This window comes from Triticum aestivum, chromosome 2D (assembly GCF_018294505.1).
Source record: "Triticum aestivum cultivar Chinese Spring chromosome 2D, IWGSC CS RefSeq v2.1, whole genome shotgun sequence".
Taxonomy (NCBI): Eukaryota; Viridiplantae; Streptophyta; class Magnoliopsida; order Poales; family Poaceae; genus Triticum; species Triticum aestivum.
In genome coordinates, this window is record NC_057799.1 from 383,855,475 (window position 1) to 383,863,806 (window position 8,332).

An 8,332-nucleotide genomic window follows, 5' to 3' on the forward strand; every position below is an offset into this window, starting at 1 on the left:
CCCCTCTTCTTTGCCCTCCACCACCCCCTTCCATTAATGCCTTCCCTCTCCTCTCCCTCTCCTTCCACCCTAGCTCTCTCTCTCTCTCCCTAGCTAGCTAGCTAGCTAGTTAGAGCTATATATATCTAGAGCTACTAGGTAATTAAGAAGAATGGTGCTCGATATCCCTCTCGACACATAGGTGAGCAAAAAAAGTGTTTGCGTGGATAGGACCGAAACTATATATATATGGGCGATATGAGAATATACCGAATTGTGTGTGGCATAATTTGAGTTGCCTACATTGTGTATTGGATGAAATAATGTGGGTGACATGAGTTGCCTATGTTTTGCCGAAATGTCGATTCAATTCCATTTCGGCGAATTTCGGGCAAACTCAATATGTCCTATGTTTAGGGAAGGTCATGCCGAATTTTTGTATGAATTTGATCCATGCATGCATACGTGGTTATAATATTTGCTCCGCGCGCAGGTGGTCATGAAGGTCAATGGAAGGATGGTGGAAAGATACTGGCAATCCGCTGTGGACGACATGTATGAAAAAAGACTGAAGGATGTTTTATGTCCGTGTCGAAAATGCAAAGGAATAGTCAGGCTCGACCCCTTTGAGGGTGGTACATTCAAGGCGCACCTGCTCATGCATGGTTTCATGGATGGCCATACTCGGTGGATAAGTGAAGATGATGATGAGGAGGAGGACGTCGACGGGGCAGGAAATAACGACATAGGGCCACCAGACGAAGATATGACCGGTTATGTGCCCGAAGAGGAAGACGGTCTCGGAAATGTCTATGGCGAAGAGGCAGTTCAAGGCGGAGACGACGCGGACACGCTGCCGTCTTCGTCGCTACTAAGTTCAGCCATGTGGGACCCGCATGTTCGAGACCTGCTTCGCAAGAAGACGACTAGCGACAGAGCTGCTTCTAGAGAGGAGGCCAAACTGGCGCAACTGGAGGTAGACTCGATGATTCCTTTGTATGATGGTCGCAATCCCGAGGTGACCCGCTTGAGTTTCACACTAGAACTTCTAAAGACGAAGGCAAAAAACAAATGGACAGATGCAAGCCTGGATGAGCTTCTAAAGTATCTAAAGAAGGTTCTTCCCGCGGGAAGCCTATGTCCTACTAGTGTCGAGGAGGCAAAGAAAATCGTGTGCACTCTTGATCTGCCACATATTAGATATCACACATGCATGAATGATTGCATCATATATCGGAACGAGCACACGGAAAAACCATCTGTCCAAAGTGCAATGCTTCATGATATAAAAAGGCCGGAAAGAAAGCTCCACAGAAAGTTGTATGGTATTTTCCGATCACTCTGCGTCTACAACGGTATTTCTTAGATCTTAAGGAAGCAAAGCTTATGCGCTGGCACGCGGAGAGGGTGAAGCCAGATGACGGTGATGATTCGAAGCTGAGACACCTCGCAGATGCTAGCCAGTGGAGAGCATTAAATGCTAAATTTGATTATTTCGCAAATGATCCAAGGAACATCGTGCTTGGTGCTAGTAGTGATGGCACGGATCCGTTTGGCAACCAGAACACCAATCATAGCACATGGCCCTTGTTTGTATGGATGTACAACCTCCCCCTGGTTGTGCATGAAGGAAAAATACATACACATGGCTATGCTTATTCAAGGGCCGAGACAATCGGGAAATGATATAAATCTGTATCTTGGGTTACTGAAAGAGGAGCTACAGACCTTATGGACAACGCCGGCAAAGACATGGGATGCAAGCATAGGAGAGTATTTCTACATGAGAGCCGCGCTGATCACGACGGTGTAGGACTATCTCGGTTACGGCTATCTCTCTGGCCATGTGTGCCATGGATATTGCGGATGACGAGGTGCATGGATGATACAACTTCTTAGCAGCTATCGAAAGATGGCGGGTCTTCGAAAATCGTGTACATGGGGCATCGAAGATGGCTCGAGAAGGATGACCCGTGGAGAAAGCATGGAGATCTATTCAATGGTTAGGCTGAGCATCGAGGTCCTCCATGTAGGCGTAGCGGTGCAGAAATATATGAGTTATTGAAGAACTGGAAAGAGCGCCCCTTACCGGGAAAGGCGAAGAAAAACGCACCGGAGCCCCTGCTGAAGATATGGAAGACGAGATCTGTTTTCTTGGACTTGGAATACTGGCTCAAACTCAACACGCCTCATAGCCTTGATCAAATGCATATCACAAAAAAAATCCTTGAGAGTTTGCTTGGAACATTGATGAACATGCCGGAGAGGACCAAGGATGGGCCGAAGGCAAGAAAAGACTTGGAATTTTTTAATATCAGGAAAGATCACCAAATGCCCGGTAAAAAGTCGTCAGAGGAGACCGAGACGGAGACGGAAGATAGGGGCAAAAAAGTAAACAAGAAGGAAGAACAATATTGCCCCCCCTCTTGCTTCACCTTAGATCCGAAGGAGGTCAATCAATTGTTCAAGTGCCTTGCCGGAATCAAAGTTGGTTCCGGATACTGTGGGAAGATAAGCAGATATCTGGACACTAAGAAAAAAAGGTTCAGTGGGATGAAGTCTCACGACTGTCATGTGATGATGACACAGTTACTCCCGGTTGCACTTAGAGGGATTATGGACACACATGTGCATGAGACGCTTACTGACCTATGCCACTTTTTTATGCTATCTCTCGAAAGTCGATCAGTGTGAAGCAACTCCATAGGCTACAGAAGAGATCGTTGTCATACTGGATGAGCTAGAGATGTACTTCCCTCCCGTGTTCTTTGATGTCATGGTGCATCTATGTGTCCACATCATGGACGACATCATCAACCTAGGGCCGACATTCCTGCACAGCATGATGCCACTCGAGAGGATGAATGGGGTCATCAAAGGATTCGTTCGTAACATGTCCCGTCCAGATGGAAGCATAGCCCAGGGATATCTGACCAAAGAGTGCATCTCTTTCTGTGAGAGTTATCTAGTAGGCACCAGAGACCATGACCGTGGAAGGCTCGAAGGCGAAGGTCACACCAACGGTCATAGGGATGTGAATGTGTTACGCTCGGGCAAACAAAACGGCCTTGACAGGGCAAACTTAGGAGTGCTACAACACCTAGATGTGCTAGAAGATTTCGTGACACTTCACAAAGAGACCATCGCAAAGAAGTACCGTGACCGTGGGGTGCACAGGACAGACGCTGAAGTTATTAGAGAGCACAACTCACTTTCTTGTGTTGGTTCAAAGAGCGAGTTCTGGCTAATCCCCCAGAAGAGGGCTGTCCGAACGGAACGCTCATATACGCCTTAGCACATGGCCCCTCGACCAACCTCGCGACTTATCAAGCATACAATATCAAAGGATACACGTTCTACACGGACGAGAAAGATATAAACAGTGATGACCAAAACTCAGGGGTGACGATGGAAGCCATGGTCGGGAATGTAATTGAAAGATATTACGGAAGGGTCGAAGAGATATGGGAGCTTAACTACTCTGGATTGCATAGCGCGACGATGTTCCGTGTCAGATGGGCTAAGAATGTACAAAGAGAAAACCGACATTTCACTACCATGTGTATACCCGACTCCGATAGCGGTACCATCAACGCCATCGCCAAAAATGAGCCATGGGTACACGCTAATGTTGGGAATCGTAGCATAATTTTAAAATTTTCGTACGTTCACCAAGATGCATCTATGGAGTGTACTAGCAACGAGGGGAAGGGAGTGCATCTACATACCCTTGTAGATCGCGAGCGGAAGCGTTCCAATGAACGTGGATGACGGAGTCGTACTCGCCGTGATCCAAATCACCGATGACCGAGTGCCGAACGGACGGCACCTCCGCGTTCAACACACATACGGTGCAGCGACGTCTCCTCCTTCTTGATCCAGCAAGGGGGAAGGAGAGGTTGATGGAGATCCAGCAGCACGACGGCGTGGTGGTGGATGTAGCGGGTCTCGTGCAGGGCTTCGCCGAGCTTCTACGAGAGAGAGAGAGAGGTGTTGCAGGGGAGGAGGGAGGCGCCCAAGGCTGTTGTGTGCTGCCCTCCCTCCCCCCCTTTATATAGGCCCCCTGGGGGGGTGCCGGCCCTGGAGATCAGATCCAAGGGGGGGGCGGCGGCGGCCAAGATGGGGGGAAGGGGTGCCTTGCCCCCCAAGGCAAGGGGGAACTCCCCCCTAGGGTTCCCAACCCTAGGCGCATGGGGGGAGGCCCAAGGGGGGCGCCCCAGCCCACTAGGGGCTGGTTCCCTTCCACTTTCAGCCCACGGGGCCCTCCGGGACAGGTGGCCCCACCCGGTGGACCCCCGGGACCCTTCCGGTGGTCCCGGTACAATACCGATAACCCCCGAAACTTTCCCGGTGGCCGAAACTGGACTTCCTATATATAATTCTTCACCTCCGGACCATTCCGGAACCTCTCGTGACGTCCGGGATCTCATCCGGTACTCCGAACAACTTTCGGGTTTCCGCATACATATATCTTTACAACCCTGGCGTCACCGGACCTTAAGTGTGTAGACCCTACGGGTTCGGGAGACATGCAGACATGACCGAGACGCCTCTCCGGTCAATAACCAATAGCGGGATCTGGATACCCATGTTGGCTCCCACATGTTCCACGATGATCTCATCGGATGAACCACGGTGTCGAGGATTCAATCAATCCCGCATACAATTCCCTTTGTCAATCGGTATGTTACTTGCCCGAGATTCGATCGTCGGTATCCCAATACCTTGTTCAATCTCGTTACCGGCAAGTCTCTTTACTCGTACCGCAATGCATGATCCCGTGACTAACGCCTTAGTCACATTGAGCTCATTATGATGATGCATTACCGAGTGGGCCCAGAGATACCTCTCCGTCATACGGAGTGACAAATCCCAGTCTCGATCCGTGCCAACCCAACAGACACTTTTGGAGATACCCGTAGTGCACCTTTATAGTCACCCAGTTACGTTGTGACGTTTGGCACACCCAAAGCACTCCTACGGTATCCGGGAGTTGCACGATCTCATGGTCTAAGGAAAAGATACTTGACATTGGAAAAGCTCTAGCAAACGAAACTACACGATCTTTTATGCTATGCTTAGGATTGGGTCTTGTCCATCACATCATTCTCCTAATGATGTGATCCCGTTATCAATGACATCCAATGTCCATAGCCAGGAAACCATGACTATCTGTTGATCAATGAGCTAGTCAACTAGAGGCTTACTAGGGACACTTTGTGGTCTATGTATTCACACATGTATTACGATTTCCGGACAATACAATTATAGCATGAATAATAGACAATTACCATGAACAAAGAAATATAATAATAACCATTTATTATTGCCTCTAGGGCATATTTCCAACAGTCTCCCACTTGCACTAGAGTCAATAATCTAGTTACATTGTGATGAATCGAACACCCATTGCGTCCTGGTGTTGATCATGTTTTGCCCTAGGGAGAGGTTTAGTCAACGGATCTGCTACATTCAGGTCCGTGTGTACTTTACAAATATCTATGTCTCCATTTTGAACACTTTCACGAATGGAGTTGAAGCGATGCTTGATATGCCTGGTCTTCCTGTGAAACCTGGGCTCCTTCGCAAGGGCAATAGCTCCAGTGTTGTCACAGAAGAGAGTCATCGGGCCCGACGCATTGGGAATCACCCCTAGGTCGGTAATGAACTCCTTCATCCAGACTGCTTCCTGTGCTGGCTCCGAGGCTGCCATGTACTCCGCTTCACATGTAGATCCCGCCACGACGCTTTGCTTGCAACTGCACCAGCTTACTGCTCCTCCATTCAAAATATACACGTATCCGGTCTGTGACTTCGAGTCATCCAGATCTGTGTCGAAGCTAGCGTCGACGTAACCCTTTACGACGAGCTCTTCGTCACCTCCATAAACGAGAAACATATCCTTAGTCCTCTTCAGGTACTTCAGGATATTCTTGACCGCTGTCCAGTGTTCCTTGCCGGGATTACTTTGGTACCTTCCTACCAAACTTACGGCAAGGTTTACATCAGGTCTGGTACACAGCATGGCATACATAATAGACCCTATGGCCGAGGCATAGGGGATGACACTCATCTCTTCTATATCTTCTGCCGTGGTCGGGCATTGAGCCGTGCTCAATTGCACACCTTGCAATACAGGCAAGAACCCCTTCTTGGACTGATCCATACTGAACTTCTTCAATATCTTGTCAAGGTATGTACTCTGTGAAAGACCAATGAGGCGTCTTGATCTATCTCTATAGATCTTGATGCCTAATATGTAAGCAGCTTCTCCAAGGTCCTTCATTGAAAAACACTTATTCAAATAGGCCTTTATACTTTCCAAGAATTCTATATCATTTCCCATCAATATTATGTCATCCACATATAATATGAGAAATGCTACAGAGCTCCCACTCACTTTCTTGTAAACACAGGCTTCTCCATAAGTCTGTGTAAACCCAAACGCTTTGATCATCTCATCAAAGCGAATGTTCCAACTCCGAGATGCTTGCACCAGCCCATAGATTGAGCGCTGGAGCTTGCATACTTTGTTAGCATTCTTAGGATCGACAAAACCTTCCGGCTGCATCATATACAACTCTTCCTTAAGGAAGCCGTTAAGGAATGCCGTTTTGACGTCCATCTGCCATATCTCATAATCATAGTATGCGGCAATTGCTAACATGATTCGGACGGACTTCAGCTTCGCTACGGGTGAGAAAGTCTCATCGTAGTCAACCCCTTGAACTTGTCGATAACCCTTAGCAACAAGTCGAGCTTTGTAGATGGTCACATTACCATCTGCGTCCGTCTTCTTCTTAAAGATCCATTTGTTTTCTATGGCTCGCCGCTCATCGGGCAAGTCAGTCAAAGTCCATACTTTGGTTTCATACATGGATTCTATCTCGGATTTCATGGCTTCTAGCCATTTGTCGGAATCCGGGCCCGCCATCGCTTCTTCATAGTTCGAAGGTTCACCGTTGTCTAACAACATGATTTCCAGGACAGGGTTGCCGTACCACTCTGGTGCGGAACGTGTCCTTGTGGACCTACGAAGTTCAGTAACTTGATCTGAAGCTTCATGATCATCATCATTAACTTCCTCCCCAGTCGGTGTAGGCACCATAGGAACATTTTCCCGCGCTGCGCTACTTTCCGGTTCGGAAGGGGTGACTATCACCTCATCAAGTTCCACTTTCCTCCCACTCAATTCTTTCGAGAGAAACTCCTTCTCTAGAAAGGACCCGTTCTTGGCAACGAAGATCTTTCCCTCGGATCTGAGGTAGAAGGTATACCCAATAGTTTCCTTAGGGTATCCTATGAAGACGCATTTTTACGACTTGGGTTCGAGCTTTTCAGGTTGAAGTTTCTTGACATAAGCATCGCATCCCCAAACTTTTAGAAACGACAGCTTAGGTTTCTTCCCAAACCATAATTCATACGGTGTCGTCTCAACGGATTTCGACGGAGCCCTATTTAAAGTGAATGCGGCAGTCTCTAAAGCATAGCCCTAAAATGAGAGCGGTAAATCGGTAAGAGACATCATAGATCGCACCATATCCAATAGAGTGCGATTACGACGTTCGGACACACCATTTCTCTGAGGTGTTCCAGGCGGCGTGAGTTGTGAAAATATTCCACATTTCCTTAAGTGTGCACCAAACTCGTGACTTAAATATTCTCTCCCACGATCTGATCATAAGAATTTTATTTTCCTGTCACGTTGATTCTCAACTTCACTATGAAATTCCTTGAACTTTTCAAAGGTTTCAGACTTGTGTTTCATTAGGTAGACATACCCATATCTACTTAAATCATCAGTGAGAGTGAGAACATAACGATATCCTCCACGAGCCTCAACACTCATTGGACCGCACACATCGGTATGTATGATTTCCAATAAGTTGGTTGCTCGCTCCATTGTTTCGGAGAACGGAGTCTTGGTCATCTTACCCATGAGGCATGGTTCGCACGTGTCAAATGATTCGTAATCAAGAGACTCCAAAAGTCCATCTGCATGGAGCTTCTTCATGCGCTTGACACCAATGTGACCAAGGCGGCAGTGCCACAAGTATGTGGGACTATTGTTATCAACTTTACATCTTTTGGTATTCACACTATGAACATGTGTAACATCACGTTCGAGATTCATCAAAAATAAACCATTGACCAGCGGGGCATGACCATAAAACATATCTCTCAAATAAATAGAACAACCATTATTCTCGGATTTAAATGAGTAGCCATCTCGAATTAAACGAGATCCAGATACAATGTTCATGCTCAAAGCTGGCACTAAATAACAATTACTGAGGTTTAAAACTAATCCCGTGGGTAGATGCAGAGGTAGCGTGCCGACGGCGATCACATC